This window comes from Salmo salar, unplaced genomic scaffold (assembly GCF_905237065.1).
Source record: "Salmo salar unplaced genomic scaffold, Ssal_v3.1, whole genome shotgun sequence".
Classification (NCBI taxonomy): domain Eukaryota; kingdom Metazoa; phylum Chordata; class Actinopteri; order Salmoniformes; family Salmonidae; genus Salmo; species Salmo salar.
Genome location: NW_025547632.1, coordinates 368,519 through 382,629, shown reverse-complemented (window position 1 = coordinate 382,629; position 14,111 = coordinate 368,519).

The window sequence follows — 14,111 nt, the reverse complement described above, 5'->3', positions numbered from 1 at the left end:
GTGGACAGGAGGAAGAATGGTGTTCCTGATTCATACAGGGACAATAGGTGGGCAGGAGGAAGAATGGTGGTCCTGATTCATACAGGGACAATAGGTGGACAGGAGGAAGAATGGTGGTCCTGATTCATACAGGGACAATAGGTGGGCAGGAGGAAGAATGGTGTTCCTGATTCATACAGGGACAATAGGTGGACAGGAGGAAGAATGGTGGTCCTGATTCATACAGGGACAATAGGTGGACAGGAGGAAGAATGGTGGTCCTGATTCATACAGGGACAATAGGTGGGCAGGAGGAAGAATGGTGTTCCTGATTCATACAGGGACAATAGGTGGACAGGAGGAAGAATGGTGGTCCTTATTCATACATGGACAATAGGTGGACAGGAGGAAGAATGGTGTTCCTGATTCATACAGGGACAATAGGTGGACAGGAGGAAGAATGGTGGTCCTGATTCATACAGGGACAATAGGTGGACAGGAGGAAGAATGGTGTTCCTGATTCATACAGGGACAATAGGTGGACAGGAGGAAGAATGGTGTTCCTGATTCATACAGGGACAATAGGTGGACAGGAGGAAGAATGGTGGTCCTGATTCATACAGGGACAATAGGTGGACAGGAGGAAGAATGGTGGTCCTGATTCATACAGGGACAATAGGTGGACAGGAGGAAGAATTGTGTTCCTGATTTTCACAATTCCTATTTTTTCTTTAGAGCTTCAGATTGAGATTGTTGTTATTCTCCAATATGTTTTTCTTCAGTGTTGCACTCTGGGTTCTCCAAGGGGAATACTCCCCCTGTTCTCCTCTTGACAGTTGGAGGACCATGCTTTTGCTGGGAATTGTCCACTGTTGGTATCTAGTTTTAGCTGAGTCCTCAGTCAGAATCCATGTGGTTCATTTCAAAGTTTCTTAAAAGATTAAAAGTACATTTAAAAAAATGCGCTCCTGACATTTCATAACAATAGGCTTCTTCAAACAATGGACAATGGACAAAAAGTAGCCAATCAAAAGCGATGAGCAGCAGCAGCATCATCAAACCAGCGAGGCTGCCGGCAAGCCCAACAGTGATGATGCTGCCGAGCTCCAGTTAGCTCCGTGTCCAGAGTCTACCCACCCTTCCACAAGCCCAACAGTGATGATGCTGCCGAGCTCCAGTTAGCTCCGTGTCCAGAGTCTACCCACCCTTCCACAAGCCCAACAGTGATGATGCTGCCGAGCTCCAGTTAGCTTCGTGTCCAGAGTCTACCCACCCTTCCACAAGCCCAACAGTGATGATGCTGCCGAGCTCCAGTTAGCTCCGTGTCCAGAGTCTACCCACCCTTCCACAAGCCCAACAGTGATGATGCTGCCGAGCTCCAGTTAGCACCGTGTCCAGAGTCTACCCACCCTTCCACAAGCCCAACAGTGATGATGCTGCCGAGCTCCAGTTAGCTCCGTGTCCAGAGTCTACCCACCCTTCCACAAGCCCAACAGTGATGATGCTGCCGAGCTCCAGTTAGCTTCGTGTCCAGAGTCTACCCACCCTTCCACAAGCCCAACAGTGATGATGCTGCCGAGCTCCAGTTAGCTCCGTGTCCAGAGTCTACCCACCCTTCCACAAGCCCAACAGTGATGATGCTGCCGAGCTCCAGTTAGCACCGTGTCCAGAGTCTACCCACCCTTCCACAAGCCCAACAGTGATGATGCTGCCGAGCTCCAGTTAGCTCCGTGTCCAGAGTCTACCCACCCTTCCACAAGCCCAACACCGATGATGCTGCCGAGCTCCAGTTAGCTCCGTGTCCAGAGTCTACCCACCCTTCCACAAGCGCTGTCAGGATAATGTCTCCACAGCCCCCTCCACCTCCGACTGTTCCTGAATATCTAGGAACAGAGGAACCAGCCCAGATTAGACTAGAATCCTACCGTAGACACAGGTTTTCTGTCCACAAACCTTCATTTAATAACAACTGGTTCATATGAAGAGAGTGTCTGGAATACTTGTTACTGAAGATGTGGCATTGCTGGAAGTTCTGTGTGGGGTCCATCTATTGTTCAACCCCATTAAAATGACCATAAAGTCTATATACAACCTTTAAGTTAACACCTCACAGATCTGTTCATGGCAAAGCAGTTCAATGAATGATACTAATTGATTCTTAAAGAATATAACTTATAAATCATCTCGAGGAGTCACCTGTGACAGTATTCATAAAGAGTAGGAGAGCTGATCTAGGATCAGTTTAGCCTTTTAGATCATAATGAATCAGATTACATGGAGAGGGGGGACCTGATCCTAGATCATAATGAATCAGATTACATGGAGAGGGGGGACCTGATCCTATATCATAATGAATCAGATTACATGGAGAGGGGGGACCTGATCCTAGATCATAATGAATCAGATTACATGGAGAGGGGGACCTGATCCTAGATCATAATGAATCAGATTACATGGAGAGGAGGACCTGATCCTAGATCATAATGAATCAGATTACATGGAGAGGGGGGACCTGATCCTAGATCATAATGAATTAGATTACATGGAGAGGGGGACCTGATCCTAGATCATAATGAATCAGATTAGATGGAGAGGAGGGACCTGATCCTAGATCGTAATGAATCAGATTATATGGAGAGGGGGGACCTGATCCTAGATCATAATGAATCAGATTACATGGAGAGGGGGGACCTGATCCTAGATCAAAATGAATCAGATTACAGGAGAGGAGGACCTGATCCTAGATCATAATGAATCAGATTACATGGAGAAGGGGGGACCTGATCCTATATCATAATGAATCAGATTACATGGAGAGGAGGGACCTGATCCTAGATCATAATGAATCAGATTACATGGAGAGGGGGGACCTGATCCTATGTCATAATGAATCAGATTACATGGAGAGAGGGACCTGATCCTAGATCATAATGAATCAGATTACATGGAGAGGGGGGACCTGATCCTAGATCATAATGAATCAGATTACATGGAGAGGGGGGACCTGATCCTAGATCAAAATGAATCAGATTACATGGAGGAGGACCTGATCCTAGATCATAATGAATCAGATTACATGGAGAGGGGGGGACCTGATCCTAGATCATAATGAATCAGATTACATGGAGAGGAGGGACCTGATCCTAGATCACAATGAATCAGATTACATGGAGAGGGGGTGACCTGATCCTATATCATAATGTATCAGATTACATGGAGAGGAGGGACCTGATCCTAGATCATAATGAATCAGATTACATGGAGAGGGGGACCTGATCCTAGATCATAATGAATCAGATTACATGGAGAGGAGGACCTGACCCTAGATCATAATGAATCAGATTACATGGAGAGGGGGGACCTGATCCTAGATCATAATGAATCAGATTACATGGAGAGGGGGGGACCTGATCCTAGATCATAATGAATCAGATTACATGGAGAGGAGGGACCTGATCCTAGATCATAATGAATCAGATTACATGGAGAGGGGGGACCTGATCCTAGATCATAATGAATCAGATTACATGGAGAGGAGGGACCTGATCCTAGATCAAAATGAATCAGATTACATGGAGAGGGGGGGACCTGGTCCTATATCATAATGAATCAGATCACATGGAGAGGGGGGACCTGATCCTATATCATAATGAATCAGATTACAGGGAGAGGGGGGACCTGATCCTAGATCATAATGAATCAGACTACATGGAGAGGGGGGGACCTGATCCTATATCATAATGAATCAGATTACATGGAGAGGGGGGACCTGATCCTAGATCATAATGAATCAGATTACAAGGAGAGGGGGACCTGATCCTAGATCATAATGAATCAGATTACATGGAGAGGGGGGACCTGATCCTAGATCATAATGAATCATTTACATGGAGAGGGGGGACCTGATCCTAGATCACAATGGATCAGATTACATGGAGAGGGGGGACCTGATCCTAGATCATAATGAATCAGATTACATGGAGAGGGGGACCTGATCCTAGATCATAATGCATCAGATTACATGGAGAGGAGGACCTGATCCTAGATCATAATGAATCAGATTACATGGAGAGGGGGGACCTGATCCTAGATCATAATGAATCAGATTACATGGAGAGGAGGACCTGATCCTAGATCATAATGAATCAGATTACATGGAGAGGAGGGGGGGACCTGATCCTAGATCATAATGAATCAGATTACATGGAGAGGGGGGACCTCATCCTGATTCAGCACTCCTCCTTTGAGACACTGCCTTTATGAATAAGGAATGCTGTTGTAAAGTCTAGTTACAGCAGGTGTTTACTGCCATCTAGTGGAAGATACCAATAAAACACTTTATTATCAGGGTGGGGAGACGGCTGAGTGCAGGATCCATGGTGAGATGACAAAAGAGGAAAACACACTATATGGAGAGAAGTACAAATAAAGTATTTCTGAACAATAAAGGACAGAGTAAGATAATGAATACCTGGAATGACATATTATTACTAGTTAGTAGATCTCTTCTGTCATCATTATTTAGCCATACACCAGTGACATCAGAAGGGACGTGATTTCCTTATATGAAAGTGAAAGTAACTGTGTAGTCCACGTCATTTCAAAATGACTGTAGAAACTGTAGCGCACATTTCTCTGCAACATTAGAAGCAGGATAAATGTGTTGATTTGAAGGACAGACGGACAGACTCTGGTAAGTCTTGGCTACATATAACTATTATAAAGTTAGGTCGTAGTCAGACATTCAATAGACAGAGTAACCTTGAGATATGATTCTTTATCATGCTGACCAACCTGGACCCGGTTTCTGCGATAGAATTTAGACTTAACGCTGGAAACGCATAATAAGTGGTAAACGATAATTAACAAAATACAGTGTTGAGTAAACGCTATTTTACAAATAAAAAGGTGTGTAAGCGCGTTTATGTGGGTTTACCCTCCACCACATCCCCGTTGAGGTGGTGTGCAGCGTAGAGTGCATAGTCATTCAGTCTCTATGGGCCAGATGGTGAGGGCCACAGCATAGTCATTCAGTCTCTATGGGCCAGATGGTGAGGGCCACAGCATAGTCCTTTAGTCTCTATGGGCCAGATGGTGAGGGCCACAGCATAGTCCTTTAGTCTCTATGGGCCAGATGGTGGGGGCCACAGCATAGTCCTTCAGTCTCTATGGGCCAGATGGTGAGGGCCACAGCATAGTCCTTCAGTCTCTATGGGCCAGATGGTGAGGGCCACAGCATGGGAAAAGAAACTGTTCAGATGGGGGTCTATAACATCCAATCACATACTCCTCAAGATGAGGCTCATGATTTATAAGTTATATACCTTTTAATCTTTACATATATTGTCTTTATTTAAACCAAGGTAGTTTGAGTTAGTAGCGATGAAGTAGCAACTGTCAGCTGCTGTAAACCTGTGACAGTCTTCATAAGAGAGCTGATCTCGGATCAGTTTAGCTGTTTATATCATATTGATACTGCTGTAAACCTGTGACAGTCTTCATAGGAGAGCTGATCTCAGATCAGTTTAGCTGTTTATGTCATATTGATACTCCTGTAAAGTCAGGTTACAGCAGGTGTTTACTGCCATCTAGTGGAATATGTTTTATTTTTATTTAACTTTTATTTAACTAGGTAAGTCAGAACAAATTCTTATTAACAATGACGGCCTACCCCGGCCAAACCTTGACGACGCTGTGCCAATTGTGCGCCGCCCTATGGGACTCCCAGTCATGCAGCCTGGACTCTAACCAGGTACTGCAGTGACGCAAGAGGCGGGACTCTGCACCACTCGGGAGGCGGCTGAGCTGAAACAGAAAGTAAAGTTGTTCTTTTGTACAGGATCCATTTTGAGACGACAGAACAGAAAACACTATATGGAGACTATTGAAAAATGAAGTAAGTATTTCTGAACATTAATTTATTCTAATGGACAGAGTAAGAGAATGAATACCTGGAATGATATATTACTAGTTAGAACTGCTACTTGAGCGGAGTTGCTGACAGACAGCAGTTTTCAAAGTGGAAACTAATCAGTAGGTCTACATGTTATCAGTAAAACGTCTGGTAAAGATGGTGGAGGAGCTTTTACATGATATGGTTTTATGTTTATCTCAGGGTTTCTCAATCCTTTAGTTATTATCCAGCACTTACACACCTGATTCAACTAATCATTAAATATTTTAAGACAGTTTAATATTTGAGGCATACAAATTAACATTCTCAAATGAAAACCTTTTGGGTTTGGTAGGTCTGTTAACAATTATTATAGTCCTACAGTAACTCATATGTTGGAGATTAAAAAAACACACAACTAAACCTGGTTTCGAGTAAATGATAAGTTTAGCTTAAATAATGTAAGAGAGATGTCTCAAAGAAGGACTATAAAAAAAAATTGAAGCAAGATTCGGGACAATGTCACGAGTTACTGATGTCACATGCAACTGACTGTTACTGCCACCCTCTGGTTAATATTGTTATATAAAGTGAAAGTAAGGGTGTAGTCTACGCCGTTACAAACTGACTGTAGAAACTGTAGCGCACATTTCTCTGCAACATTAGAAGCAGGATAAATGTGTTGATTTGAAGGACAGACGGACAGACTCTGGTAAGTCTTGGCTACATATAACTATTATAAAGTTAGGTCGTAGTCAGACATTCAATAGACAGAGTAACCTTGAGATATGATTCTTTATCATGCTGACCAACCTGGGCCCGTTTTCCACGATGGAATTTAGGCTTAACGCTGGAAACGCATAAGAAGTGGTAAACGATAATTAACAAAATACAAAGTTGAGTAAACGCTATTTTACAAATAAAAAGGTGCGTAAGCGCGTTTACGTGGGTTTACCCTCCACCACATCCCCGTTGATGCGGTGTGCAGCGTAGAGTGCATAGTCATTCAGTCTCTATGGGCCAGATGGTGAGGGCCACAGCATAGTCATTTAGTCTCTATGGGCCAGATGGCCAGTTGGTGAGGGCCACAGCATAGTCCTTTAGTCTCTATGGGCCAGTTGGTGAGGGCCACAGCATAGTCCTTTAGTCTCTATGGGCCAGTCGGTGAGGGCCACAGCATAGTCCTTTAGTCTCTATGGGCCAGATGGCCAGTTGGTGAGGGCCACAGCATAGTCCTTTAGTCTCTATGGGCCAGATGGCCAGTTGGTGAGGGCCACAGCATAGTCCTTTAGTCTCTATGGGCCAGATGGTCAGATGGTGAGGGCCACAGCATAGTCCTTTAGTCTCTATGGGCCAGATGGTCAGATGGTGAGGGCCACAGCATAGTCCTTTAGTCTCTATGGGCCAGATGGCCAGTTGGTGAGGGCCACAGCATAGTCCTTTAGTCTCCATGGACCAGATGGTGGGGGCCACAGCATAGTCCTTTAGTCTCTATGGGCCAGATGGTGGGGGCCACAGCATAGTCCTTTAGTCTCTATGGGCCAGATGGTGAGGGCCACAGCATAGTCCTTTAGTCTCTATGGGCCAGATGGTGGGGGCCACAGCATAGTCCTTTAGTCTCTATGGGCCAGATGGTGAGGGCCACAGCATAGTCCTTTAGTCTCTATGGGCCAGATGGTGAGGGCCACAGCATGGGGAAAGAAACTGTTCAGATGGGGGTCTATAACATCCAATCACATACTCCTCAAGATGAGGCTCATGATTTATAAGTTATATACCTTTTAATCTTTACATATATTGTCTTTATTTAAACCAAGGTAGTTTGAGTTAGTAGCGATGAAGTAGCAACTGTCAGCTGCTGTAAACCTGTGACAGTCTTCATAAGAGAGCTGATCTCGGATCAGTTTAGCTGTTTATATCATATTGATACTGCTGTAAACCTGTGACAGTATTCATAGGAGAGCTAATCTCGGATCAGTTTAGCTGTTTATATCATATTGATACTGCTGTAAACCTGTGACAGTCTTCATAGGAGAGCTGATCTCGTATCAGTTTAGCTGTTTATATCATATTGATACTGCTGTAAAGTCAGGTTACAGCAGGTGTTTACTGCCATCTAGTGGAAGATATTTTATTTTTATTTCACTTTTATTTAACTAGGTAAGTCAGAACAAATTCTTATTAACAATGACGGCCTACCCCGGCCAAACCTTGACGACGCTGTGCCAATTGTGCGCCGCCCTATGGGACTCCCAGTCATGCAGCCTGGACTCTAACCAGGTACTGCAGTGACGCAAGAGGCGGGACTCTGCACCACTCGGGAGGCGGCTGAGCTGACACAGAAAGTAAAGTTGTTCTTTTGTTCAGGATCCATTTTGAGACGACAGAGCAGAAAACACTATATGGAGATTATTGAAAAATAAAGTAAGTATTTCTGAACAATAATCTATTCTAAAGGACAGAGTAAGAGAATGAATACTAGGAATGAGATATTACTAGTTAGTAGAACTGCTACTTGAGCTGAGTTGCTGACAGACAGCAGTTTTCAAAGTGGAAACTAATCAGTAGGTCTACATGTTATCAGTAAAACGTCTGGTAAAGATGGTGGAGGAGCTTTTACATTATATAGTTTTATGTTTATCTCAGGGTTTCTCAATCCTTTAGTTATTATCCAGCACTTACACACCTGATTCAACTAATCATTAAATATTTTAAGACAGTTTAATATTTGAGGCATATAAATGAACATTCTCAAATTAAAACATTTTGGGTTTGTAGGCCTGTTAACAATTATTATAGTCCTAGAGTAAGGAGGGAAAAACACACAACTAAACCTGGTTGAGTAAATTCTACATTTAGCTAAAATAATGTAAAAGAGATGTCTTGAAGAAGGACTATAATAAAAACTGAAGCAAGATTCGGTACAATGTCATGATTTACTGCTGCAGCATGCAACTGACTGTTAGCGCCACTCTCTGGTTACTGTTGTTATATAAAGATACTAATTGATTCTTAAAGAATATAACTTATAAATCATGAGCCTCATCTTGAGGAGTCACCTGTGACAGTATTCATAAAGATTAGGAGAGCTGATCTAGGGTCAGTTTAGCCTTTTTGATCATAATGAATCAGATTACATGGATAGGGGGGACCTGATCCTATATCATAATGAATCAGATTACATGGAGAGGGGGGACCTGATTTTAAATCATAATGAATCAGATTACATGGAGAGGGGGGACCTGATCCTAGATCATAATGAATCAGATTACATGGAGAGGGGGACCTGATCCTAGATCATAATGAATCAGATTACATGGAGAGGGGGACCTGATCCTAGATCATAATGAATCAGATTACATGGAGAGGGGGACCTGATCCTAGATCATAATGAATCAGATTACATGGAGAGGGGGACCTGATTTTAAATCATAATGAATCAGATTACATGGAGAGGGGGGACCTGATCCTAGATCATAATGAATCAGATTACATGGAGAGGGGGGACCTGATCCTAGATCATAATGAATCAGATTACATGGAGAGGGGGACCTGATCCTAGATCATAATGAATCAGATTACATGGAGAGGAGGACCTGATCCTAGATCATAATGCATCAGATTACATGGAGAGGAGAGACTTGATCCTAGATCATAATGAATCAGATTACATGGAGAGGAAGGACCTGATCCTAGATCATAATGAATCAGATTACATGGAGAGGGGGACCTGATCCTAGATCATAATGAATCAGATTACATGGATAGGGGGGGACCTGATCCTAGATCATAATGAATCAGATTACATGGAGAGGAGAGACCTGATCCTAGATCATAATGAATCAGATTACATGGAGAGGGGGACCTGATCCTAGATCATAATGAATCAGATTACATGGAGAGGGGGGGGACCTGATCCTAGATCATAATGAATCAGATTAGATGGAGAGGGGGGACCTGATCCTAGATCATAATGAATCAGATTACATGGAGAGGGGGACCTGATCCTAGATCATAATGAATCAGATTACATGGAGAGGGGGACCTGATCCTAGATCATAATGAATCAGATTACATGGAGAGGAGGGACCTGATCCTAGATCAGTACTCCAACTCTGGGACACTGCCTGTATGAAACCGTACACATAGTTATAAAGTCTAGTTACAGCAGGTGTTTACTGCCATCTAGTGGATGATACCAATAAAACACTTTATTATCAGGGTGGGGAGACGGCTGATTGAAACAGAAAGTAAAGTTGTTCTTTTTGTACAGGATCCATTTTGAGACGACAGAGCAGAAAACACTATATGGAGAGAACTAAAAACTAAAAACTAAACTAAAAACTATCTTTGAACAATAATTTATTCTAATGGACAGAGTAAGAGAATGAATATCTGGAATGAGATATTACTAGTTAGTAGAACTGCTACTTGAGCTGAGTTGCTGATAGACAGCAGTTTTCAAAGTGGAAACTAATCAGTAGGTCTACATGTTATCAGTAAAACGTCTGGTAAAGATGGTGGAGGAGCTTTTACATTATATGGTTTTATGTTTATCTCAGGGTTTCTCAATCCTTTTGTTCTTACCAGCACGTACACACCGGATTCAACTAATCATCAAATATTTTAAGACAGTTTAATATTTGAGACATACAAATTAACATTCTCAAATTAAAACCTTTTGGGTTTGTAGGCCTGTTAACAATTATTAAAGTCCTACAGTAACTCATATTTTGGAGAGAAAAAAAACACAACTAAACTTGGTTTCGAGTAAATTATATGTTTAGCTAAAATAACGTAAGAGAGATGTCTTAAAGAAACGTGTCTGGGTTTAGAACTCTGTGTCTCAGTGCCCTGCGACAGTGGGAAGTTCGTTTTGCATGGCCCGGTGCTACAGGTGAGTGGAGTTTTATTTTAAGGAACAATAGAATGGTCTAAAATGCGTAAACTCTGCGCACCCGGGGAGCCGGGCAATGCAAAACGAATTCACCCCAGTGACCGTTACTTTATTTCCTTATATGAAATTGAAAGTAACTTTGTAGCCCACGCAGTTACAAAATGTCTGTTGAAACTGTGGCTCATATGTCTCTAGAACGTTACAACAGTGGTGGAAAAAGTACTAAATTCTCATACTGGAGTTAAAGTAAAGATACCTTCATAGAAAATGACTCAATTAAAAGTGAAAGTCACCCAGTAAAATACTACTTCAGTAGAAGTCTAAAAGTATTTGGTTTCAAATATAATTAAGTATCAAAAGTAAATGTAATTGCTAAAATATACTTAATAAGCATCAAAAGTAAAAGTAAAGTAGTAATAATTAAAAATTCCTTATTTTAAGCAAACAAGACGGCACAATTTTCTTGTTATTTTAATTTACGGATAGCCAGGGTCACACTCCAACACTCAGACATCATTTAAAAATGAAGCATTTGTGTTTAGTGAGTCCTCCAGATCAGAGGAAGTAGAGATGACCAGGGATGTTCTCTTGATAAGTGTGCAAATTGGACAATTTTCTGTCCTGCTAAGCATTCAAAATGTGACGAGTACTTCTGGGTGTCAGGGAAAATGTACGGAGTAAAAAGTATTTCATTTTCTTTATGAATGTAGTGAAGTAAAGGTAAAAGTTGTTAAAAATATAAATAGTAAAGTACAGATACCCCAAAAAACTACGTAAGTAGTACTTTAAAGTATTTTACTTAAATAAGTACTTCACACCACTGCATTAGAAGACAGATAAAATGTGTTGATTTGAAAGAAAGACGGGCAGATTCTGGTAGGTAGGCTACAAACTATTATAAAGTTAGGTCGTCGTCAGACATTCAACAGTCACAGTAGGTTTGAGCTACAGTATGATCACTAATCATGCCGACCAACCTGATGGTCTCCGTTGGAAATGTTGTGAAAAGTATCTGGCCTCGGCTATAAATATATTGCATTACTCATCTCATATGTATATACTGTATTCTATACTATTCTACTGTATCTTAGTCTATGCATTACTCATCTCATATGTATATACTGTATTCTATACTATTCTACTGTATCTTAGTCTATGTATTACTCATCTCATATGTATATACTGTATTCTATACTATTCTACTGTATCTTAGTCTATGTATTACTCATCTCATATGTATATACTGTATTCTATACTATTCTACTGTATCTTAGTCTATGTATTACTCATCTCATATGTATATTCTGTATTCTATTCTACTGTATCTTAGTCTATGTATTACTCATCTCATATGTATATACTGTATTCTATTCTACTGTATCTGTCTATGTATTACTCATCTCATATGTATATACTGTATTCTATACTACTGTATCTGTCTATGTATTACTCATCTCATATGTATATACTGTATTCTATACTACTGTATCTGTCTATGTATTACTCATCTCATATGTATATACTGTATTCTATTCTACTGTATCTTAGTCTATGTATTACTCATCTCATATGTATATACCTTCCTCACCTCGCTCATCAACTCATCCTTGACCGCTGGCTACGTCCCTTCCGTCTTCAAGAGAGCGAGAGTTGCACCCCTTCTGAAAAAACCTACACTCGATCCCTCCGATGTCAACAACTACAGACCAGTATCCCTTCTTTCTTTTCTCTCCAAAACTCTTGAACGTGCTGTCCTTGGCCAGCTCTCCTGCTATCTCTCTCAGAATGACCTTCTTGATCCTAATCAGTCAGGTTTCAAGACTGGGCATTCAACTGAGACTGCTCTTCTCTGTGTCACGGAGGCTCTCCGCACTGCTAAAGCTAACTCTCTCTGGTGGTATCCTATGATGGTGCCACGTTGAAAGTCACTGAGCTCTTCAGTACGGGTCATTCTACTGCTAATGTTTGTCTATGGAGATTGCATGGCGGTCTGCTTGATTTTATACACCTGTCAGCAACAGGTGAATCCACTAATTTGAAGGTCTGTCCACATACTTTTGTATATATAGTGTAGATGCTCTGTCCTGCTACTGGTAGCTCTATAACGTTATGTGAACTGATCTGAACAGGTTTAGACTGGTCATCTATGATATGTAGGTTATATACAGTACATTCTCTGTCCTGCTAGAGGTAGGACTATAACATTATGTGAACTGACCTGAACAGGTTTAGACTGGTCATCTATGATATGTAGGTTATATACAGTACATTCTCTGTCCTGCTACTGGTAGGACTATAACATTATGTTGATCTGAACAGGTTTAGACTGGTCATCTATGATATGTAGGTTATATACAGTACATTCTCTGTCCTGCTACTGGTAGGACTATAACATTATGTTGATCTGAACAGGTTTAGACTGGTCATCTATGATATGTAGGTTATATACAGTACATTCTCTGTCCTGCTACTGGTAGGACTATAACATTATGTTGATCTGAACAGGTTTAGACTGGTCATCTATGATATGTAGGTTATATACAGTACATTCTCTGTCCTGCTACTGGTAGGACTATAACGTTATGTTGATCTGAACAGGTTTAGACTGGTCATCTATGATATGTAGGTTATATACAGTACATTCTCTGTCCTGCTACTGGTAGGACTATAAAATTATGTTGATCTGAACAGGTTTAGACTGGTCATCTATGATATGTAGGTTATATCTGAGGTATAGACCTTGATCTGCATATCACTAACAAAACGCCATTATACATTATAACCTAGCCTACTTTACATAATATAATGATTTCCCCCTCAGATCAATCATGTCCGTTTTAGCCCTTCTGTCTACATTCTCAGATACATTGAGAAAATAACAGATTGAAAGACAATAAATAGCCTACTGTTAGTGAATACAAATAATTGTGAGACATGTTCGTGTGTTGCTGTACTGTCTATAACTACCTTAACAAACAGTGAATTATTATTATTATTATTATTATTATTGTTGCTGTACTGTCTATAACTACCTTAACAAACAGTGAATTATTATTATTATTATTATTATTATTGTTGCTGTACTGTCTATAACTACCTTAACAAACATTGACTTATTATTATTATTATTATTATTATTATTATTATTATTATTATTGTTGTTGTTCTGTCTATAACTACCTTAACAAACAGTGACAAATTATTATTATTGACAGTTACCATGGAGATCAAATGTCACAACATGTGATGCATTAAATCACCTGACTGTTTCTATGTCTGTTAGTAAATGTTTTATTTCTCAAAGAGATAATGAATAAATGAGAACAATAATTAGTTGTCATT